Source organism: Mustela lutreola, chromosome 10 (assembly GCF_030435805.1).
Source record: "Mustela lutreola isolate mMusLut2 chromosome 10, mMusLut2.pri, whole genome shotgun sequence".
Classification (NCBI taxonomy): Eukaryota; Metazoa; Chordata; class Mammalia; order Carnivora; family Mustelidae; genus Mustela; species Mustela lutreola.
Genome location: NC_081299.1, coordinates 65,508,602 through 65,534,876, shown reverse-complemented (window position 1 = coordinate 65,534,876; position 26,275 = coordinate 65,508,602).

The window sequence follows — 26,275 nt, the reverse complement described above, 5'->3', positions numbered from 1 at the left end:
TGATGAGAGGGTTGGGGCACCTGGGTGGCTCAGTCAGTTAAGCATCTGCCTTTGGCTCCAGAGTCCTGGAATCAAGCCCCATATTGGGCTCCCTGCTCAATGGGGAGTCTGCTTTCCTCTCTGCCTGCTTCTCCCTCTGCTTATGATCTCTCTTCTCTCCCTTTCTCTCTCTCTCTGACAAATAAAATCTTTAAAAAAAACCCAGATATGTAGTTGAAATTCCTGATTCTACCCTAAAGTTGTTTCCTTACTGTTCCTTCAATCAACAATGGAATATAACCCAGAAGAATTACCTTAAAAGAAAAGCTCCCTAAGATATACCATTTGAAGGTCTCCGTGTGTGTGTGTGTGTGTGTGTGTGTGTGTGTGTGTGTGTGTTCTCTATAAGATACATTACTTCTAAACTGATTTATAAAGTCTTTTCTTCCAATTAGTTTCTGAAAGCCTCATTTTCTCCTGACTCCAAAAAAGAACTAGGAACTTAGTTAAGTTATAATAATAATAGCAACAATTTACTGAGTGCCCATTATGGAGTAGGCACAGCTGTGCTAAGAGCTATCATACTCATTTTGTCAATGAATTCTCTCAACAATCCTAAAGATGCTCATTTTTATCCTCATTTTTTAAATGAACAAACTAAGGCTCAGAGAGCTTAGGTAACTCGCTCAATGTCCCAGTTGGAATGTTGCTGAGCTAGGACTCAAAACTAGGACTGATTCTAAATCCTACAGTATACAAACTGCTCAAGAACTTTCTAGGTAAATGTGTGCTCTATCATTAACAAGGTTTCAACTCCAAATCAGCTCCTTTTCTTTGTTGAGTTAAGCTGTGTCTTGTGAGTCTCAAGGATCCCTCTGGGTCATTTAGAATAAGATCTAGACAAACATAGACCTTAAGCAGTTTGGCCCATTACCTTTTTACTCTTAGCCTCATCTGGTAATTTTTGGCTATCAAGATCTTTCTACTCTAATGTTAAGGAAAGAAAGAAAAAAGAGAGTACACTTTTCCCCAAGACTTCACTTAAGAAACAGGAGGAAACTAGTCTTCTAGACACCAAGAGCATGGGTGATAAGAAAGGCAAGAAAATGAATTATGAAAAAGAGATCTTTGACTACATTGCACACCACTGTACACTTACATAACCTTCATAACTGCATTTTGTCTTTGTCTCTTTGGGGGCAGGGAAGGAATGCCTTGAGCTCCCTCCAGAGCAGAGATGACTAACCATTTTTGTCTCTATCCATAAGTTGTGTGATACTGTCCCTCAAGAGAGTGCCACAATTGAGAATCACTATGATTTCTGTATATCCACACCAAACAAGATTCTGTTAAATTTTATTTTTTTTATAATTTGTGCTATTGAAGCAACAGGTTTCTTTTTTATTTCAGATATTAACTTATGTCCTTTTATGTACTGAATGTACTTTTCAAGCTTTCCACACATTTTGCCAAACTCTGATATTATAGCTTCATGATTGAGAATCATTGCTCAGATAGACGGGGTGAATAATCAGCCATTATATTTTTAAAATATATTACCTTATAAATTTGCCTTAAAACTTTAGAGATTTGAGACTACAGAATTAGATTACACTAGGAATTTTAGTTTTTCTGTTAAACTAAAATTGCCAAAACATCTTCATAATCCATGGTATTCCTGTTTTGGATTTTGCCATAAATAAATTTAATTACCCATATATGAGAATTCTAATAAAACTGGCATTTATTGAATGCTTACCAATGCTAGGCACTGGACCAAGGACTTTCATGTTAAAAGTGATGGGGTTCTTTCTTTTCTTTACCCACAACAACACCTCCATTGGCAAGTTCTGTTGGCTCTACTTACAACACATATGAACAAAAAATGAACAGTCAGTTCATTTCTTTCCATCTCCACTGTCAGCACTCAAACCCTAGCCACCATCCTTTCCTGTCTGGATCACAGTGATAATTTCCTAACTACCTTTTCTGCTTCCATACTTAGTGCCCTATAATCCACCCTCTAGAGTACATTTTTATACTATAAATCAGTAGCATGCCACATGTATCACCCCCAATCCTCCTTACACATGCACGACCCACTCACACCCTTAAATGGCTAATTACACAGCATAGAGAACAAAATCCAAATCTTCCCTGGCTTAGAAGGCCCTACTTGATCTAACTTTCATCTACTTGTCCTACTTATCTCATGCCACATTCACAACCACAATTAATGTTGTTTTTCTTTAACACATCAAGCTCTTTCCAGGTTTGCCCACCAGTTCTCTCTGCTCTCGCTCACTCTCTCTCTTTCTGCTTTCCTCACTCAACTTTTGACATTTGGCTCCATCTCATCATCCAATTTTCAGCTCAAACATCACCCCTCAGAGAAGTCTCCCTTGTAGAGCTGACAGATTTAGCAAAAATACAGGTCTCTAGGTAAAGTTGAATTTCAGATAAACAAATAATATTTACTATCAAGAAATACTTAAACTTTTAGCTATGGACATTGGGGAGGGTATGTTCTATGGTGAGTGCTGTGAAGTATGTAAGCCTGACAATTCACAGACCTGTACCCCTGGGGCAAATAATACATTATATGTTAATTTTTTAAAATCTTTTAAAAAAAGAAATATTTACGCTTTTAAAAAATTTGTTGTTTATCTGAAATTCAGCTTTAACTGGAAGTATTATATTTTTTCTGATAATCCAACTTTCTCCCAATCAGAATTATCCCCATGCAACACCAGATATCCTCCAGCAAATCCTCTGGTTTCATGCTCCCAATTCACTGCTAATACCTAACACCATTTTTTTTGTTTATTACCTGTTTCCTCTATATAACTTCTGAATTGATATTAAGTTCAAGCTCACTATAATCAGCCAATTTCTGTCTATCACACATACTCTTATTTAAGGCTTATCTAAGTTTGGATCAGGATTTAATATATAGAGTGATCTTGATATATGACTCAGAAAAGGTAATATTTATCGTTATTTTTAGGATATCATTTTAAAACCTCTGATAGAGGGTGCCTGGGTGGCTCAGTGGGTTAATCCTATGCCTTCTGCTCAGGTCATGATCTCAGGGACCTGGGTTCAAGCCCCACATCGGGCTCTCTGCTCAGCAGGGAGCCTGCTTCCCCCTCTCTCTGCCTCTCTGCCTACTTGTGATCTCTGTCTGTCAAATAAGTAAGTAAATCCTTTAAAAAAAAGATTCTCTTACTCCCTCTACCTCTGTTCCTCCCCACCTCAAAAAGAATTTTTTTAAAAACCCTCTGATAGTTTTCTATATTATCAGATGTATGTGTAATTATGAAATTTTTAAAAGTTACATGAGTATTGAGTCACAAATGAATAAATAACTTTATTTCCTCCATTATTAATTTTATCAAATTAAGTTCTTCACATCCAGTAGAAAAAAGTATAAAGGTTATATGGCTTAAAGGTTATCTTTAGGGAAATTGAGGAAAAAAAGAAATGAGAAGTAATACAGTCAGAATTGAATAATCTTTTGAAGGCATCTAAATGATAAATAATTGAGCCACATAGTATGCTTGCACTTAAGTATCTATTCAATAATTTCCAGGATTATCAATTTTCCTGAACTCTTATACTATCGCTATGAATATAAAAATACATCCAAATAATTCTAACTACATAGCAGAAATAAAAGAACTACTATTCCTTACATGAAATCTAAACAATGAAAGCACAGATTGAAGGAAAAGAATATAAAACAAATGGATAAAATTCTAGCATCCAAAAAAGTGTGCAAGGGAAGCTACATAAAAGAGGAAAGTTTCCCTGATAAATTGGGCAACTTTTTGATGAAACAACCACAGAATTATTCACAATAGTAAACCAGAAACTAAATATGCAAGGAATTAAGTGCTTTTACTCTAGTCAGATTTCAGTTCAAAACTATCAAGTGTGACTGTCAGGTTTCACTCTTCAAAGGGTCACTTCAGAAATATTGTGGGATACTCCAAAAACAGTTTGCCCAAGCTTCCTAAAGCTTTAGCACACACAGGGAGAGACCATGGCTATTTGCAGATTCCCCCAAAAAAGCTATTTTTCAAACAAAATTTTCTCTTGATTTTCATAAATACCAGTTTCTAATCATTAAATTAAATTGGCAATAGCAATCATTAAGATGAGTGAAAAGGCACAGCAACACTTTTTCATAATGTCTTTGCACATATAAACACATTTTAGTGTAGCTGTTGTTTTTTCTTATAATAGAGGAATATAAGATAATGAGCCTATAAAAATGTTCTAAAGTTTGTTTTTGTTGGATGTGTATCTGTGTGTGCATGGGTATGTGTGCATGTACTTAGGAGAAGAATAATTGAAAACAGCTTTATTAGGAAGTGAATGAAGAATTTAAATGACTGGGATGCCTGGGTGGCTCAGTGGGTTAAAGCCTCTGCCTTCTCAGGTCATGATCTCAGGGTCCTGGGATTGAGCCCCACATCAGGCTCTCTGATCAGCGGGGAACATGCTTCCCCCTCTCTCTCTGCCTGCCTCTCTGCCAATTTGTGATCTCTTCTCTGTCAAATCAATCAATAAATAAAATATTTCTTAAAAAAAGAACTCAGGGGTGCCTGGGTGGCTCAGTGGGTTAAAGCCTCTGCCTTCTGCTCAGGTCATGATCCCAGGGTCCTAGGATGGAGCAACGCATCGGGCTGTCCGCTCCGCGGATAGCCTTTTCCTCCTCTCTCTCTTTCTACCTGCCTCTCTGCCTACTTGTGATCTCTGTCTGTTAAATAAATAAATAAAATCTTTAAAAAAAAAAAAAAAAAGAACTCAAATGACTTAAGAACCATATCGTCTTATTCCTAAGGGTCACTTCTTATCTGTAAACAATTTAATTTAATTTAAAAGCCATTCTGATGCTAACTTTTTTTTCAAAGATTTTACTTATTTATTTGACACAGAGAGAGATCACGAGAAGGGAGAGAAAGGGAGAGAAGCATGCTCCCTGCAGATCAGAGAGCCCCATGCGGGGCTTGATCCCAGGACCCTAAGACCATGACCTGAGCCGAAGGCAGTCTTAACCCACTGAGCCACCCTGGAGCCCCCGATGCTAACTTTAAAAATAATTTTTAGTGTACAACTCATACCATTTTTTTGATCCACAAGAAGACAACAGTAGAATGGTTACCATTAAGAACTTTCAGAGTAGAGCACAGATTCAAATTCTGGATCCATCATTTACAAACTCCAAGTTGTTGGGCAAGTAACTAAACTTCTCTAAGTCTCAGTTACATCATTCTTAGAACATAGATCTTTACCTTATCTATACATCAGATTGTATTAACTGAGGTATCACACATTAAGTGTTTATATAGTGCCACCTCAATAAATTTTATTTTTTTATTATCATGAAGGAAACTGCCTATCAGCTCAATAGATACTACGCAATTTGCCATTTACAAAAAGAAAGCAAAACAAATAATAAATTTGATTGCAACTTTCAGATTTATCAGTATATTCTGATCACTTATAGTCACCAAACACTACCATACTTCATGATTTCATATGTAACTTTATTTGTGATAATGTGAAATTAAAAAGAGAAATCTTCATAACCGTGTTCAAATATGGCAGGAATAATGTGAATCAAGAGAAGATAAGTAACATATCTAAGGTCACGCAAATAGTTCTCACACCTTCAATTTCTCCAATTTCTTCAATCGCAGTTAGCAATTAATCAATAATATTACATATAATAAAACTTTCAAAGTAAAAAAGAATATAATGACACAATTTCACATTTGTCTCCATTCAACATGATAATATGGCTAACTAATACAATATAAGGACTTTGTAATCATGAATGAAAAGAAGGAGCAATATATTATAGATTATTATAGATAAAGCTTCCACTGAAAGCTAAAAGACCCAGTTTCTAAACATGACACTGTGAGAACATGAACTTGGCCAAATCATCTCATTGGACCCAGTTTCCTAATTTGCCAAATTAAAGACATTCAACAACCTATCTATAGGTTGTATCCAGGTCTTATTCTAGACCATTAAGTAGAATTTGCAAGATACAACAAAACATCGATGATTGGATTTCAACCCAAGCATACCATCACCATGGCTTAGCTCCATTATCCAACCATGAGCAGCAAGAAATGTGGGGTCTGGAGTATGGAAATAAAATATGGCAGTGCTCTCTAGCTGATAGGCTTGCTCTCCAATTCCTGCTTTGCAATTCCAGTATCTCTTTTCCAATCAACCACAACAGGTGAGCATTCTGATGAGCATGCCTCCCTCTTCATTCATAGGCATCCACACCTTTCCACATACCAATAAGCCATCATCAAAACACTTTTTGGGAAATCAGACTACTGAGTGTCAACGTTGAGCTCTGGCTTAGTTCTGATCTGCATCTGGGTGAGCTGCTTTTGAGCATTTATCAAAATTTATCTCCTTTGAAAATGTCGCCTACTTGGGACCCAATCAACACACATCATATGAATTTTCACCTTTCCACCACCATGTGATGGAGGATTCTAATTAACTACCAACAAATTTTGTGCAAGTTATTTGAATTTGGCTTTGTCATCATCCTCATGTTAGCAGCAATTAAATAAATTTTGTGGGTACCCATATCTTGGAATCATAAAGTCCCACTCTAAAGCACATGAGTCCTTGTTATTAGTCTCGCTGGGACAATGTTCTAATGCAGAAGAATCCAAAATTCAAATTCCATGAGTCATATTAGTTTTATTGTACTATCTAAAAATTAAAGCTTCCATCATCCATAAGCAGTACTTTTATGGCTTAAAAAATAATAAATAAATAAATAAATAACAGTACTTTTTTGGTTTAAAAATAATAAATAAATGACTTAAAACATAATTATAAATAAATAATTCATTTATTATTATATTATTAACTATTATAAATATAGTCATAAATATAAATTATAAATATTTATTATAAATAATATATATCTATTTATAATAATAAATAAAAATAAATAACCCTACTAGTCATATTTTCATTAGTGATGAAATTCTATTTCTCTCCCTTCCTCCTCTTGATCTTTTGTATTCCCTACCTATACTATTTTCTTAGGGCTGCTGTAACAAATGTCATAAGCTGGGAAGGCTGACACAACAGAAATTTATCATATCACAATTCTGGAGACTAGAAATCTGAAATCCAAGTGTCAGCAGGGCCATGCTCCCTCTAAACCCCTATGGGATGATCTTTGCTTCTACTAGTCAGAAGCAGTCCTTGGCTTGTGGCAACATAACTCTAAACAAGTCTATGAGCTCTTAAAGGGTAGGGTCTGCAAGGATTATACTGGCAGGACAGATCAAGACTAGAGAACTCTGATAAGAGAATTATCTCCTACTTCTTAGAAAATTGATCAGGTTTGGGCCCTATTCCAGCCATTCTATGTGCTCTGAATAAGGGCCCCACAGTCAGTTAAGTAAATCTAAGGGGCTGTGACATGACACCATCTGACAAAGACAAGCATAAGTATAGCTATCTTTTACTGAATGCTTATTGTTTATCAGGCTTTTGTTAAGTCTTGTGTTACATACATTTCTTCATTCAGTCCTCACAAAGATCTTTAGCCCTCAAATTGTAATGACTCCTATCCGTTCCTCCCTGCACAAAAACAGGAAAGAAACATACTCATAGCTTTTGTTTATTTCTCCCATTCACAGTCATGTTGTCATTTTGTGTCCCGACCCCCACCCCAATAAGTAGTGGTGCCCTGTGCAAAGGGAACAACCATAAGAAATGAGGCATATCCCATCCAGCCTTTCCCAGTGCAATACTTTCAGGAGGGTAATTTAACAAACAGTGATCTTCCTCAGTTATTATGAATTCAGTTTTTAAAAGTAAAGGCACCAAAGTAAATGTGGTTTTGTTCAGGGAACTAAGGCCATTGAAATGATTGAAGAACGTAAATACTAAAGCTGTAGTGACTAAAACCATAAACATAAAATAAGATTTTTCAGGCTAAAGTTAATCCAAGCACTTCAGAATATAGGCTTGTTAATTCAAGCTATTTTTCCAAACTTGCCATATTTGTTATACTTAACCATACTTGCAAAACTTAAACTATTAGCCTGTTTCGATAATGTTTTCAAATTAATGTGGTTATGTAGTTAGCCACAAAAGTCTGTCTATCTTGAGACCCAGAGATCTGGACAGCACGGGCTGGTTCCAGGGACCTGCTCTAGATAATTTACTTAGAGTCCCTTGCCCAAGGTCACCAGTCATATGTGCTGTAAATGCAGCCTGTCTTATTAGATGAAGGCAGAAGGCTTAAGGAATGCTTTACAATGCTTTTATATGTTGGAAAAAATACAAAGTTCATTCAGTTGGAATCTCAGATTTTAAAGGGTCTACTGGGCAAACCATTCATTCTTCTGTAGCATCTCTGCCTAAGTAATTGTTTGGCACATTCTTTAAAACTAGCTTCTCAGGGCAACTGGATGGTACAGCTGTTAAGCTTCTGAGTCCTGGTTTCAGCTTGGGTTATGATTTCTGGGTCCTGAGATCAAGCCCACCTCAGGCTCCACACTCAGCATGGAATCTGCTTGAGGCTCTTTCTCTTTCTCCTTCAGCTCCTCCTCCTCGCTCTCAAATAAACAAACAAACAAACAAATAAATAAATAAACTTGTTTCTCTGATTTAAAAGAACTGTAGAATTCTTCATTATGTGGAGCTGAACCCTACCACCATTGGACTTAATTCTACATTCACCACATGATAAAATTCAAATGTTTGAGGGCAATTCCGCTTTTCTTCTCATGTTCCTTCAGCCATCATCCTGATGCATGATTTCCAGTTCCCGCATGCTGGTCATGAATCTCTTACTGTGCATCAATCTCTCTTTATTTGTGTTTAATAGTTGACACCACAATACATCATGTGCAATTTGGCCAGTATTAAATAAGGAACGACTACCAATTCCCTCAGTTTAGACATGATCATGTTCCTAATGCAACAATGAACAGAGTTGGTTTTCTCCATGACCATATATTGATTTACACTGAAGTTACTGACATCTTCTAAATAATTCATAGATGAGCTTCTTAGTCATATTTCCTCAATCTAACAGCTGCATAGTTAGTGAAAAAAATTAGATTTTCATCAAATTTCATCTTAGTATATCTTACCTATATTTTCATACTCATTCTTTCACACAATATATTCTTACTACTTATCTAATGCTAATTCTATATATATCAAATACCTATTTTAAGGTCATTGATAAAATTTGAACAGTTTAAAGCCAGTGGAAGAATTTTATCACTATTTCCCTTGGGCTCAAATTAATATATCAATCAATACTTTGGGTTTAGCCCATCAAATAGTTACACATTTATCTAATTAAACATCCAACTCAAATTTATCCATCATATCTATAAGAATGTAGTGAGAAACACACAACTTCTCTATGCTAATTTTTAAAAAAAGAAAGCATTAATGTAACCCAGAAATGAGCTGGTTCTTTTTTAGTGAACTCACACTGTTTTCTAGTGATCACAAAAAGCATCCTTCTAATAACACATTCTAAAAATTTTCCTGAACTAAGCTCACTAGCCTAACATCTGCAAAATCTTCCTCTGCCTCTTGTTGAAAATCAAAACAATGTTTGTTCATTGCCATTCTTTTGGCTCTATTTCTTCCAAAACTACTCAAAGAAAACCAAAATTATGGGGATTTTCTAGTTTCTTTTGCTGGTTGTCCCAGAATGCTAGAGCCTGATTCATCAAGGCAAAAGAAGCAGAAGTTACTTAACCAACTTCTTTACTCTTTCTGAAAATCTGTTTTCTCTCTCTAATTTACACTTCACATTTCTAATCCAAAGTTTGCTTTCCTTAACAAAAATATTAAAAACAAAAAGAGAAATTCTGCTTTCTATAACACCTTCAAACATTATACTTCAGTAGATGAACATTCACCAAAAATGAGTGGGGGCAGGCATTCCTAAGCATGGCACCAAAGGCAGAAATCAAATTTCATACTTAAAAATCAAAACCTCTGTATATAATAAAATGTCATATAAAAAATTTTCAAGAAAATGACAAACTGTTTGCAAATTAATATCTTCATAAGTATTTCATAGGTTTGTAAATAAAGTTTTTACAACTCAACCAGAAAATATACATATAATAGAAAATCATACAAAATTCATGAAAAATAAATTGAAGGAAAGAAAAAAGAAGCCAATAAACCTATACAAAGATGTTCATCCTTATTAGTAATCAACTAAATTAAATTTAAGCAAAATCTTTTATATTTAACAAATAGGAAAGCATTTAGCTTTGCTTCTTTTTTAAAGATTTTAAATGATTTATTTATTTATTTTGAAAGGGAGGGAGATTGTGAGCAGGGGAAGGGGCAGAAGGGGAAGGAGAGGGAGAGAGAGATAGAATCCAAACTGCAGATTCCATGCTGAGGGCAGTGCACCTTGGGCTCTATCCATTACCACAAGATCATGACCTGAGCTAAAACCAAGAGTCAGACACTTATCCGACTGAGCCACCCAGGCGCCCCAAATACTTTGACTTTCTTAAAAGTTAAGTGTCTACCTTCAGCTCAGGTCATGATCCCAGGGTCCTGGGTTTGAGCCCCACATTGGCTCCCTGCTCAGAAGCAAGTCTGCTTCTCTCTTCCCCTCCCTCTGCGATCTCTCTTACTTTCACTCCCTCTCAAGTAAATAAAAATCTCAAAAAAAAAAAAAAAAAAAAAAAAAAACAGGTCAAAGATCTAGAAACATTTCATGTATACTGCTATACATTGAAATTCTAAGAAGAAATTTAATATCTATCCACAACCTTATACTACGTGTTTACATGCATTATCTTATTTAATGTGTCTTCAAACATTCCATTCTCTTGTAGCTAACATTTATTTTATGAACCTAGAGATCTGGACGCCAAAAGACAACCAAATAACAGGGTAACATTGTCATACAGTTTTGGTTATAACCACTTCATTAACCAGGTCAATTCTCATACCTTTGAGGAAACAAAACTTTCAAATCATCAGCAATACAACTCAAACATTCTTCATATTCTTGGTTTAGCCAAAGAAGACTTCCAACATGTTTCTTGACAGGTATTGCATTCCTATGACATCCAAACAAATATCAATCTTATATTTTGAATTAGAAGCATATCTGTTTGCTCATATAGTCACTTAATATAACCTCAAAATGGTTAGTTCTTCTATAATATTCTTATTTTTAATCCTAATTATAATTTCAACAGTATATGTCAACTCTACAGATTTCCACCTATGTACTTTATATATAGGATATCTCTTCTTTCTCTTTAGCAAATATCTCTTTTCTAACATAATGTGACTTTGTGATTTATAACAAATATATAAATATATTTGGTTTCTGTCCATGTTTCTGGCACAAAACATCTAAAAGTCTCAGAATAATAATATCTTTATTATTCCAATACATAATAAAAGTGTCTTTTATCACATTCACGAGGTAACTTTAGGGAAGGCATAGGGGCTGGATATTGAGTTCAATCACTAATGGCTGATGATTTCATCAACCATGCCTACATAATGAAGCCTCCATAAAAATCCAAAAGGAGAAGGTTCAGAGACCTTCCATGTTGGTGAACACATGGAGATTTGGGGAGAATGGTGTGCTCAGACAAGACATGGAAGCTCTTCACCCTTTCCCCATACCTTGCCCTATACATCTCTTCCTTTTTTTTTTTTTTTTTTTTTTTTTTTTTTGCTGTGCCTGTCCTCATAGTCTCTGCTTGCTGTGGTCCCAGGATCCGGCTGGTGGGCGTGGAGTGAGCCTTGGGAGAGTGGGCCCAGCAGAGCCCTTCTGCAGACCTGTGGCCTTGGAGGCTCTGGACAGCACCCCACGGTGAGGCGGTGCCTCTCGAGGCTTTGCAGCAGAGGGCCTGGGACACTTCAGTCTCCCTAGGTTCACTTGTGTGTATCAGGGATTAGATTAGATTAGATTAGATTAGATTAGACAGAGACTTCAGGAAGGCTGAGGGCTTCCGGGAGAGGTGGGTGTGGTTCATTGGGACACAGGACACCTGAGGGCTCTCTCGCTGCTTCTAGGAATGGTCTTGGGTGTAATTCTGGGGCTGTGACCGGAGACTGATGTCTTTACAGAACCTTTACCACGCTGTGCAGGAAGCTGTGTGTCCCACGAATCCCCAGTCCACCCCCCCAAGCAGCTCCGCATGCGAGCGTGGGGCCAGGAGGGCTGATCGGCCTGGGCAGTGAGCCCTGGGGCCCTGAGTGCACCTCCCTGCCCCAGCAGTGCCTTCCAAGACATGGAAGCTCTTCACCCTTTCCCCATACCTTGCCCTATACATCTCTTCCATTGACTGTTCTTGAATTATATGCTTTAATATTAAACTTGTAATCTTGTAAATTAAATGCTCCTCTGAGTTCTATAAGCCACTCTAGCAAATTGTTTTATCCCAATTGTTGGGCATGTCATCATTGGAAATTCCATTTTATATCTATTCAGTCAGAACCACAAGTGACAACTCGGACTTGTGACTGGTTTCTAAAGTTAGGAGTTAGGGGACAGTCTTGTGGAACTGAGCCCTTAATCTGTGGATATGACACTATTTTCAGGTAGATAATGAATGTCAGAATTGAGTTGAATTGTCAGACACCAGGCTGGTATCCAAGAATTGTTTGGTGGTGTGGGAAAACTAACCCCCGATATTAGAATTGGATGAAAAACCATTAGATTCCTTATTTTAACTCCCATCCCACTAAGTATCATTTTCTCCTATTTATCATCCTGGATTATAATATCAAATACATTCTGTACATTAACTATGCCTTTAGACATACCACAGGCATAACTATTTTTATGACTTTCTTACCAATTATTTTCTTAGATGAACTATTTATTACAAATGACCCAAACAACCCATTTGATAGTTTGACAAGAATGGCTTTCTCCCTCTTGCTCTTTATACATCTTGCTTGAAATGCACTTAATCAAGATGGAGGAAATCATTCAAGAATGAAAAATCAAAAGAAAAAAAAATCCCAAAGAGACAGACAAAAGTCAAAAGTCAAGGTGCAAATGAGTAGAAATTTTCATGGCTTAAACTTCAAATAAGTGAAGAAACTCTGTAGCATTGGAATAATTGAGTAAGAGCAAAATGTTGTACACAGAAGACTAACTCAGACCTTCCAAAGAAGAGATGACAGCTAGTTCTACAGGAACATAGGGAGAATATTCTGCTACTATCCCAAGATGGAAATAATACACTGCAGTAGCTTCCTAAAATCTTATCAAAACAGATATCTGACATATATCAGAGAAGTGAAAAGCAGTGTTCTATAATACCTCACAAGACACTTTTACAACAGTATTCTAGGTAATACTCTCAAAAACCAGGCAAGGCACAGATTATTACCTTGCGGATAAGAGAACTTTCCTAAAGTTGTTGGGTTGCTAAGGCTAGTAAGTGCTAAAGCTAGAACTCTCACTCAAGCCTAGGTATCTATTATGCTCATGCTATCATATTACCATGCCAGACTGCCTCTTAAGAGAAATCAATATTGATAAATTGATAAATGTTAAAAAGAAAAGTCTCAAGTGTCTCCCCAGCCAATTCGTCAGTAGTAAGTGACATAGATAGTATAATCAGTCAGAATGAAAAATAGACTCAAATGATCAAATGAGTAGATTTTGGATATATGATGTGGTTTTGTTTTTGTTTTTTTATGAAATGAACAAATTCTTTCACAAGAAAACTAACTCATAATTAGTTTTCTGCTGAAGGTTCTAACAGTCATCAATAATATTTGTGTCTTTAAATAACCTGCACTAACAAATTTTATTGTGAATGAGTCTTTACCATGGACTGAATTTATTGTCGAGACAATAGACACATTTTTGTTTGAATACCTAAAGCATAACCAAGATATCACATTGAGTGTAACCATGAAAAAATATAATTCAATGTTTACTTTTATGTTCATTCATGAAAAAATGAAATATTGTTTATTCCAGAGTTAAATGACATTGATTTTAAAACTAGTAACCTATTAGTTCTGCACTAATTTTGGACAAGGGCTACATTGTTTCATTGCACTGTTGAATTTTTAAGTCCAAAAGAAATGAAATTTTGTGTTTCAGGGATGGGCTAGACTAAAGCTGGTTTCATAGCAAAATTTGGCAGGCAATTTATCCTGTCTCACTTATAACACCCCAGAGCACTTGGCAGAGAGAGAATTCTGACCTAGAGCTGAAAGGGAAGTTGAAAATGAAGACATCTGGTCTCCCTTAGCCTGGTTGGGCAGCAAAAGACAGCCACACTCTGCTTTGTAGCACTTGCCTGGTCCTACCAGTGTGTTCTGAGATTTTCATCAGAGCTCCAGCTCTCTGGAACCTAAATTCAAAACTCTAAATCTTTGTGGAGAACCCCAGTGTTAAGCAAAATTCTAACACTGTCTCACTGAAGAGAAGCTGGTTCTAATCTAGTACATCTCACAAACAACATTCCTTTTATGTGGTGCTGATGAAGTGCCAAATTCTCTTACTTCTGAGGACTGCTTTTGCAATATACAAAACCAGATTTTGTGGTAGAAGAAAGGCTGCTTTTATCTTTGCCATCACTTAAGATATTTTCCCTTAACTAAATTTCCTAAAATTCTTCATTTCTGTAACAGCTTTCTAGTCACTCAACTATATCTACCTCCAACAAGATATAGAGAAAAAACATTGAACTAATAATCCTTATTTTAACTTCCATTCTGATACCTCTTCTTCTACTGAGTAGCTGTGCAACCTTGGAAGTCACTTAACCTCTCTCTGCCTCTTTATCTTTCAGTGCAAAATGAGAGACTGGACTAAACCCATGGCTTTCAAGCTACTATCCTTAGGCTAGATCTGGCAACAGCAAAAGATTTACCTGTCAAAAAGAAGGGAAAGCAGAAGGAAAAGAAGGAGAGACATGATGAGGACAAAGTGAAAGGAACTTATTCCACCCAAGGGACCTATCTGTTCGTTTTATTGTTTGTCGTAGATTGAGGCTTTTCATAAAATTCCATGTAAGATTCTGTTTGAACACTGTGTGTCAGCTATACTTCAACTAAAAAAAAATAAAATATTTTGTTTGAGACCAAAAAAGGTAGTTCTACTGCTGAAAGAAGCAGAAATGATCTCTGAGGTTCTTTCCAGCTCTATAATTCTGCTAATGATCATGATAGCTACCTTTAGGTGGCATTTATTTAGTGTCTCCTACATGACAGGCACTGGGCCAGGTTTTCACCCATTATTTTATTTAATCTTCCTGGTGAGGTACATTATATTATATATAGTTCCATTTTCCTTTCCTATGGCCTACAGCTTGTTGGGTAAGAAGCCAAGATTTATCAATGATCTGCCAGGTCCAAAGCCCACGTCATTTCTATTTTCCCCATAGAACCCCATAATTGAAGTTGAATTGAAATTATCTTAAAAGGAATTACTTAGAATATTAGCAGGAGGTAACAAGCAGAATAATGATTCCCCAAAGATGTCCACATCCTAAACCACAGAATTTATGAATGGGACTTCAGCAGATGTGATTAAAGGACTTGAGAAGGGAAGATTAGGGAAGATTATTCTAGATTATCAAGGTGGATCCAAAAATCACAAGGGTTCTTATAAGGAAGATGGGGGGGGTGCATGGAAAAGAGTCAGAGAAGGAAATATGATGAAAGCAGAAAACAGGAATGCACCATGAGAAAGATGCCACCAGCCATTGCTGGCTTTGAAGATGGAGCAATGGTGTCATGAACCAAGAACGTGGGCAGCCTCTAGAAGCTGGAAAAGATAAGCAAACAGTCCCCTAGAGACTCCAGAAAGAATGCAGCCTTGCCAACACCTTGATTTTAGCTCCACAAGATAATTTCAGATTTCTAACCTCCAGAGCTATAAGAGAATTAATTTGTATTGTTTAAGCCACTAAATTCTCAGTAATTTGTTACAAAAACAATAGGAAACTAAGACACAGGTATTATTGACTGGTGTTTGTAATTTTCTTTAAAGCATTTCAGCATAGACAGTGTGGTTATCACATCATTAGTTCAGTTACAAATCAGGTACAATTAGAGGCTCTAATCAAGAATTTGTATTCCAAAGGAGGCCAGCCAGGTTTACCCCCTTAAGGCCACCTCCAGAGGTAGCTATTACAAGTGTTCCCATTTCCAGCTTTGGGATCATCAACAGATGTTTTATGAATTAGCCTACTTCATGTTAAAAATAGAATGTTGATACTGGTGGTTTGTCTGCTAGCAAAGTGCATGTTAGAAATACATCCTCATTTGAGAAATTTAAAGGATGCAAGCTTTGTGGATTGGCGGCATCACGTTACCTGATTTCAAGCTTTACTACAAAGCTGTGATCACCAAGACAGCATGGTACTGGCATAAAACAGACACATAGACCAATGGAACAGAGTAGAGAGCCCAGATATGGACCCTCAACTCCATGGTCAAATAATCTTCAACAAAGCAGGAAAAAATATATACAGTGGAAAAAAGACAATCTCTTCAATAAATGGTGCTGGGAAAATTGGACAGCTATATGTAGAAGAATGAAACTTGACCATTCTCTTATACCGTACACAAAGATAAACTCAAAATGGATAAAAGACCTCAACGTGAGACAGGAATCCTTCAGAATCCTAGAGGAGAACATAGGCAGTAACCTCTTCCATAACAGCCACAGCAACTTCTTTTAAGATATGTCTCCAAAGGCAAAGGAAACAAAAGCGAAAACGAACTTTTGGGTTAAAATATTTTGAAAACTTCTATTACTCTCAAATGAGCAGAGTATAAGAATCCAGTGAGATCTTTAGCTTTAGTCTTCAGGAAGGTACCTGTGGCTTGATCCTGGGATCATCCTGCAGGTGGTCCTGGGGCCAGTTATTAGAGGATTTTTGATCGCCTAATATCAACCATAAGAGAAGCAGCATCTTGCTTCTAAAATGTTCTTGTGTCTTCCGTGAGAGAGCCATTCTTCCAAGATAGTGGCAGAGCTCCACAACAATCAGAAACCTGAGATTTCTACAGCACAGGATCTATGAAGTATTTTGTGCCCATTGGCTAATAAATGTTTGTTTACCAAATGTCTATTTTTGTGGCCCAGTTTGGTTTAAGACATATTTCATTGCAATGTTAGCAAGACTGAGGGAAAGTAGTTCATCCTTACCCACCTGAAAATTTTAAACAGTTATCACTAATTACCAAAGAAAACTAAAAACAGGATGGAATTAAATGATCCTAGATCCAATAGTAGCCAATTTACAGGAGTTACGCATATTTGGAAAACATAAAACTCAGCCTTCCTGTTCTTTGCAGCAGTAAAGACATGTTCTTCTACTAATGAGATCTGCAGCCGTAACTGTGAAAAGCTGTTGTTTATTCCCAACAGAAACAACTCTGTAATTTCCTTAAATTATATTTGAGGTGCTTCAGTGGAAGAAAAATGACACAGATCTGTAGGATAGACAGTACTCCTCTGAAAGCATTCTTCAAGCTATCACCATGACTGTTTGAGATATAACATTTTATAATAAGCAGCAGTGAGGCCATCAGCCTTTGTCCAATGTTCTCAGTGGAAAATTTGTGTCCAGTTTACAAGCATGAAATCAAAATACCAGAAAGCCTGGAGGAGGGCTAAAGAAAAAGAAGAAGCTAAGAGCTAAGACATTGGGAAATTTGGCCTATGTGAAGATCTGCCAAATCTCAAAAGAATCTCTCAGTCAACCTGTTTCTTGTACTTCTGGGAAAAAATATATATATATATAAATCAGAAAGCAGACCCAAGCGGGGTAAAATATATGTGACTAAGTGTTCACTTGTGTGAGGGTATACTGACATCTTAAAGAAAGGATGAAGGTGGAGTGCCTAATGGAAGACATGATAAATCTGATTTTTCACATACAAATGAAAACCACCCTAACAAATATTTCATTGCAACATGCTGTTTCAATTCTCTATTCTCTGCAATATTTTGAGGGGAAGTTTCCAGGCAAAATGCCTCATGATGGCTACCAATAGGCCATATGGAAATGATGAGCAAAATGTCTGTTTGCTTCCACACACATGAACAAGTCTAAATGATTTGATTAATTTTACCAGACTTCTCAGTCAAAAAGAGAAACTGTGGAGTCAGTTGCTTGTTTTTTTTGCTTCATAGAAGGTTAGGCTAGAAAGAATCTTAAAATCCATCTATTCTGGCCCTTTTATTTCACTAAGTCATCAACCTGCCCAAGGTTACAGAGCCCGTTAATGCTGAAATGTAGTCATTGCTCTACTACCATTATTCTTTAATATCTTTTTGACATATTTGTTTTATTTGGATATTTTTCTTCTATTAATTTACATACAACTCACGGAAGTGTAAATAAGACTTCTTTCTTACTTCTGACACTTCAAATAATAAATAGTATTTTCGGGACGCCTGGGTGGCTCAGTTGGTTAGGCAGCTGCCTTCAGCTCAGGTCATGATTCCAGTGTCCTAGGATCGAGTCCCACATCGGGCTCCTTGCTTGGCAGGGAGCCTGCTTCTCCCTCTGCCTCTGCCTGCCTCTCTGTCTGCCTATGCTCGCTCGCTCTCTCTCCCTCTATCCCTGACAAATAAATAAATAAAATCTTCAATAAATAAATAAATAAATAGTATTTTCACTGTTGAGATATTCTTTTGCTTCCATTCAAATACTACATGCAACATGCTCTTTTCCACTTGCCTGCCTTTGCCTATGATTTTCCATCTGCGGGAAATACCATGGACCTAGCTCTCTACCTAGCCAAGTTGCTCCCTCACAAAGACCCAGTCCAGCGGTCAGTCCCTCTGTGAAGCCTTCCCACAGTGCCCCAGAAAAAGCCATCCAACAATGTTCCCTCTATACTCGTTTTGTGCTCTGCATATCCTCCCATAGGGCTCCTTCTGCAGGTTTTAAACATCTTCATGCATCTGTATCTCCCACTAAATCACAGACTCCTTAAAGTCTGGGATTGCTATAATAACACATAAAATTCATTTATTGTTCAATGTGTGAGAAAAGGAAATAAGATTTAGATCCTCCCCCAGAAAAGCTGATAGACCAGTAGAGACATGAAAATAGCCACAAACAATTTAGACCACTAGGCTGGCCATCATTTTTTAAAAACAGAAAATAATGAGTTTTGATGAGGTTGTAGAAAATTTGGAACTTTCATACATCACTGGTTGGAATACAAAATGGTGTAGGCACTGCAGAAATTAGTTTTTAGGGACACCTGGGTGGCTCAGTTGGTTAAGTGGTTGCCTTCAGCTCAGGTCATGATCCCAGAGTCCTGGGATAGAGCCCCACATCAGGCTCCCTACTCAGTGGAGAGCCTGCTTCTCCCTTTCCCTCTGCCTGCCTCTCTGCCTGCTTCTTCATGCTCTCTATCTCCATCAAATAAATAAATAAAATCTCTAGTTAAAAAAGAAATAAGTTTGTATGTCTCAAAAAAATTAAACATAGAATTGCTATATGATCCAGCAATTCCACTTCTGCTCATATATCCAAAAGAACTGAAAAGAGATATTCAGGCAAAAACATGTATACAAATGTTCATAGCTGCACTTTTTGCAATCATCAAAAGGTGGAAACACCCAAATGTCAATCAGCTGATGAATGGATCAACAAAATGTGGTATATTCACACAAAGACATATTACCCAGTCATAAACAGAAATTAAGTACTGATATGTACTACAACATTGAACAACCTTTAAAGCACTAAAATAAGTGAGAGAAGCCAGACAGCCTTCTATAATGAAGAATATTAATATTTATTGAGCCCTTATTATGTGCCAGGTATTAAGCTAACTACTCAGGTATTATCTCACTGAATGCTCCAAATATCTCAATGTAATAAGCAATATTATTAAATCCAACCTATTAATGGAGAAGTTTGGGCTAAGAAACACTAAAAAACTTGCCCAAAAGCCCAGCTAGAAAAGAGAAAAGCCAGAATTTAAATGAGATCTGTCTGCTCTTGAACCCTAGCTTTTAACTATAAGGGTTTTTTATAACTGACTTCTTTTAATGAAACATACCAACTAATTATTATCTATGCTTCACTTCGCAGAAAGATAAATCTTTTACGACTAAATAGCATACTGCTAGGAAGAGAGCATAAGCTAAATAAAGGTTAGTCCCCTTCTTCCTATATGGGAAATACTTGTTTAAGTGCTATTTTCTTACAAAGTTAAATGCCAAACTATTGAAAACGTTATTATCTGATAAATGTAACAATGGGGATAAAAACAAAATTATGATGGAAATAATCATCTTACAGTAACTCTCATTATGCCATCTGGAAAATATATCATTACTAAACTTCTTAATCACTGCAGTAATTTTCTTATAAATGGGGTGGTTTTATGACCTCAATTACTTGAAATTTTACTGTGTGCGCTGGGGTAGCAAAAGAAGATCCAGTCAGCATAATTGTCTTGTTAAGTGGCATCCATCTACTTGTTTCTAAAAAAAGACTTCAAAAGGTTGTGTTATCCAGCTACCTGTTTCTTAGTGATTTACTGTTTGAGGACAAGAATGTGGAGAGGAAATGAGATGAGGAAAGCATTTGCACTGAAAGGTGACCCACTGTAGGGAGTCAAAACTTGAATAGTAAAGGTTTAAATTATAAACACAATAAAAAATTATATCTACTTCTATAAAGGGAAAGCACCTGTTGCATTGTTACAGAAAAAAATCTTTAATCTATTCCATACTGATGTTCCTTGAGGATTGCCTTACAAAATTTTTTTTAATTTTTTATTTGAATATAACTGATACACAATGTTACATCAGTTTCAGATGTATAACATAGTGATTTAACATCTCTATATGTTATGCTATGCTCACCACAAATATAGCTATCATCTGTCACCATACAACACTATTATGATACTATTGACTAAATTCCTAATGCTGTACCTTTCATCCCCATGACTTATTTCTTCCATATGAAAGCTTGTATCTCCCACTTCCCTTCATCTATTTTGCCCCTCTCTCCATCCCCTTTCTCTCGGCAACCATCAGTTTGTTCTATGTATTCACACATAGGTCTGATTCTGCTTTTTGTTTGTTTAATTGTTTATTCATATGTTTTGTTTCTTAGAGTCTATGTTGTCTTGGAAATTTTTTAAGCCATGACTGCCTTCCCACAGCTGTCTCAAAAACTTGAGTCATCATCAAATGATGACTTCTTAAAGAAGTGTAGAACCATCTCCTTTTATTCAATAATTTCACAAGTACTTTTTGAAAATCTACAATATGCCAGGCAGTATATTAGGTAATAGGGATATAGTGGTGAATAAAATGAATATACACACTACCCACATTTCCAGAGAATTTGCCGATCTAAACAAGGTCACCTAAGCAAAAAAGGTGTTTGCAGCAAATAACCAGCCACACAATCTAAGAGACAGCACTGTTGTCCAAAGCATCTCTTCCACAAGGTTTTTTATAATGAGTTCATAAGACCGCTATTGTCATAACAAACTATCCACCCAAAAGTTAACTAAAACAGAAGAGGCAAGACTTTCTGTAACTGACCCTGAACTCTAAAGTCAGGCAAAATGGTTGTCAGATGATCTGACAAGCTGTATAGATGAATCACTTAATTTGACTCAACCTACTGAGTCATTTTTACTGTAACAAATTATTCTATAATGTCATATTTCTTAGTTTACACCAGGTCTATAATAATACCACTACTATAGGGACGCCTGGGTGGCTCAGTTGGTTAAGCAGCTGCCTTCGGCTCAGGTCATGATCCCAGCGTCCTGGGATCGAGTCCCATATCGGGCTCCTTGCTCCGCAGGGAGCCTGCTTCTCCCTCTGACTCTGCCTTCCACTCTGTCTGCCTGTGCTCGCTCTCACTCTCTCTCTCTCACAAATAAATAAATAAAATCTTTAAAAAAAAAAAAAAAAAAAAAAATAATACCACTACTATAATAATACCAATTTAAATTATTTAAGGACACAGCACTGAGTCAAATTCTTCTCAAAAAATTAGTCACCTAAACCAATTACTTCAATATTTTCCAGGCTGTAGATTAGTCCAAGATACCTCTTCTTTTTTCTTTCTCTTTCTGTTCCCTAAATATAAACACATAAACACTCTTCCCAAAGTATTATCTAGTTTCCTCTTCTTTATCCTTATTTTCAACCTCCTCCACAGCTGTAGTTTCAACAACTACTCTTCAAGGATGACTCTTTGATATCATGCATCCAATCTTTCAATCCTGAGAACAGTTGTGATTTCTATAGAATTGGGTTGAGTCAGAAGCTAACCTGATCCTGAATTGCTATCTGCAGCTGGAGGGAGATAAGAACATGGCACTGGAAGAGATTAAGCCAGTGACACATTTAGTAAGCAGATATGGGGCCAAGCAGATCACAAGCAGGAATTAGTAAGAAATCATGCTCAACTGGCAAGGCATGTGATGCAACGAGCAGGCAAGATGGACTAAGACTGGTCAGCAGTGGAGGCAGAAACTAGGATTATGAGTAAATTCCAGTGGGTACAATTTCCCATTTCCCTTTTCTTTCCCTTCCTTTCCTGGCCTTTCATTTATGCTGAAAGTAAGAGGTAGCCATGGTAACCTTGAGCAAGGTGTTAAAGCCTAGTGAGGGTGAGGAGGGCATCTTCCTAGAGAGGCAGAGTATTATGGAACATCATTATCTGAACAGATTAAGGAGGACAAGCATGTGAAGGGGAGATGGGATGAGGAAGCATGGGATAAAAGATGACCCAGTATGGAAAGTCAAAGCATGAGCAGTATGCAGAGTGTCCATGTGAAGGGAATTATGGGAAAGAGTAGCCTGGCATGGATTATCAGTGCCCATGGAAAGGTAGAAGGGGGGCCTGATAGGTAGTGTCAGAGTCTGGCTAGGCCAAGAGAGCATCCATGAAGGGAAAATAGCGACAGCTGAAGTGGGAGATTATTTTCATGAATATCTATCAACTAATAAAAATATTAAGATTAAAGGGAGCTAGGTATCTCACTGTCAGAGAAAGGAGATACAAAATGTGAAAGGGAAAACTAGAATGAACCATATGGACTGGATTGAAATTGGAGATATCTGTGTCAATTCAGGATTTTCCTTATATAGATATATATCAAAATATGGATATAAATATATATTTATATATACATTATATATATTATTATATAACATTATACAATATATACATATTATATACATATGTGTGTATGCATATATGAGGATGTAGTTGTGTGGGTGTCTGTGTGTATATACGTATGTATACACATATATATCATCTAGCTCTGTGCACTGAGAGTGCCTAGGATCAACAATACTGCAATGGCAATGTGTGCATCTAATGCCCTGATCTTGGCTTTTAAGTACTATTCCCCACTAAAAAGAACATGGGGTGTCTTTCTCTGCTTATGTCTTTGCTAATTCCTTTCAGCAATGTTTTCTAGTTCTCAGAGTATGACTTTCACCTCCTTGATTAAATTTATTCCTAAATTTTTGGTTCTTTTTGATGTTACTGTAAATAGGATTATTTTCCTAATTATCTTTGCAGATAGTATATTGCTGGTGTATAGCAATATAACTGATTTTTATATGTTGATTTTTGTATCTTGAAACATTACTGAATTCATTTATTAGTTCTAACAAGGGTGTGTGTGTGTGTGTTTGAATTCTTTAGGGTTTTTTATATTGAATATCATATCTAGCCAACAGGGAAGTACAAATCAAAATCACAATGAGAAACCACCTTATACCAGTTAGAATGGCAAAAATTAACAACACAGGAAACAAGTGTTGGTGAAGATGTGGAAAATGGAGAACACTCTTACACTGTTGGTGGGACTGCAAGCTGGTGCAGCCACCCTGGAAAACAGTATTGAGGTTCCTCGAGACATTAGAAATAGAGCTATCTTATGACCCAGCAATTGCACTACTAGATATTTACCCCAAAGATACAGAAGTAGTGAAAAGAAGGGGCACATGCACCCCAATGTTCACAACAGTAACGTCCACAATAGCCAAACCATGGAAGGAGCTGAGATGTCCTTCAACACCATGAATGGATAAAGAAGATGAGGTTCATATATACAATGGAATATTACTCAGCCACCAGAATATCCACAATTTGCATCAACATGGATGGAACTAAAGGGGATTATGCTAAGTGAAATAAGTCAAGCTGAGAAAGACAATTATCCTATAGTTTCACTCATATGTGGAACATAAGGAATAGTGTGGAGGACCACAGGGGAAGGGAGGGAATGCTGAATGGGAAGAAATCAGAGAGAGAAAGAAAAAACCCATGAGAGACTCTGGACTCTGGGAAACAAACTGAGGATTACAGAAGGGAAGGGGATGGGGGTATGGGATAACAAGGTGATGGGTATTTAGGAGGGCACATGTGTTGATGAGCCCTGAGTGTTATACACAGCTAATGAATTACTGAACACTGCATCAAAAATTAATGATGTACTATATGCTAGTTAACTGAACATAATAAAAATAATAATAATAATAAATTCCAGCCAAAAATTAAAATTAAAAAAATAATTAAGAAATAAGTAAATATGTCATCAGTGAACAGAAATCACTTTATTTTTTCCTTTCTAAATCAAATGCTTTTTTTTTTTTTCTTGCCTAAGTGCTCTGGCTAGGACTATGTTGAAAAGAAGTGGCAAGAATAGACAATCTTGCCTTTTTCCTGATCATAGAGGAAAAGCTTTCATTGTTTCACTGTTGAGCATGATGTTAGCTATAAGCTTTAATACATAAACTTCTTATATTGAGGTAAACTTCTGTTCCTAATTTGTTGAGTTTTATCATAAAATGGTGTTGAATTTTGTCAAATGATTTTCTGCATGTATGAGATGATCATGTGATCCTTATCTTTCATTCTGTTAATGTGGTCTATCACACATATTAATTTGTGTATAACACTATGCCAGGGATAGGGATTTTGGCAAGAAGATGTCCTTAATCTTCCTACTGGCTTCAATGAATCTGGTTTTATGTTTGCCTGAAAAGTAAGAGTCTTTCAGTTAGTTTCTAGATTTCTCACAAAAGGAAGGTCTCCATGAAATCTGGTGAATTATTATGTTTAAAGGGTAAAGAAGTGTCCATGGCTTCCAGCTCCACCTCCTTGCTGCCATCCCTGAATTCATTTTTAATGATGAAAAAGAGTAAGTTTTACATTTTTTAGTCATATAGTCATAGCATCTCAAAATTAGCAGATTTTACCATCCCACTCAACCATGAATTCTGGGCTTGAGTTCCAGGGGCAGCTCAGAAAATACTTAGAGTTACCAGAATTGTATGCTAATGGACAGACAAGAATAAGGTAGGGTAAAGTCAGGATAAGGTTTACAGTTAGATATTAACTAAAAAGATAGAGAGGCTCATTACTGATATTTTTGGAAATAAAATGCTTGAGCATGATTTTTTTTTCAAGATTTATTTATTTATTTTAGAAAAAGTACACATGAGTCAGGAGAGGGGCAAATGGAGAGAAGCTTCAAGCAGACTCCCCACTGACAATGGAGCCCAATGCAGGACTCAAACCCACAACCCATGAGATCATGACCTGAGCTGAAACCAAGAGTCAGGTGCTTACCTGACTGAGCCCCCCAGGTTCCCCTACTTTTAAACTGAAAAGAAAATGGGGGGCAGATGGGTTGAAAAGAGAAAGGATATCAAATATAGCTCAAAATCCTAAAGGAGATAGATGGAGTTAACTGAGGATAGAGATAACAATTTCTTTCCTAGGCAATAACAACAAAAATTACAATAATAAAATTAGTCCTGCTAACTTGTAACACTTACCTTGTGCCAAGCAGCATGCACTCTAGGTATCTGTATGTATGTATAAGCCTCATTACTCTTTATATCAAGCCTATATGGTAAATACTGTTATTACACCCATCACGCAAAGAAGGAGACTTAGACACAGAGTAAGGAATCTATCTAAAGTCACACATTTACTAGATTGAAGAGTTGAGATGTTATCTCACTCCAGAGCCCTTTCTCTTGACCACTCCTATGATTCCTTTAAGAAAGGAAGGAAAGATAAAGAAGATATATTTAATTTCAGAAGTGAATAGGAAAAATACTGAGGAAATGCTCACCTGATGGTCTTGATGTTCTGAGTAAAGGTGAAAGCACCATATGCTAAGGCAAGAGACAAAGAGAAGGTTAGAGATTGAGAAAAAGAGTAACTGTTCTCGAAATCCATATGACTGGAAAAGGGACCCTGACACA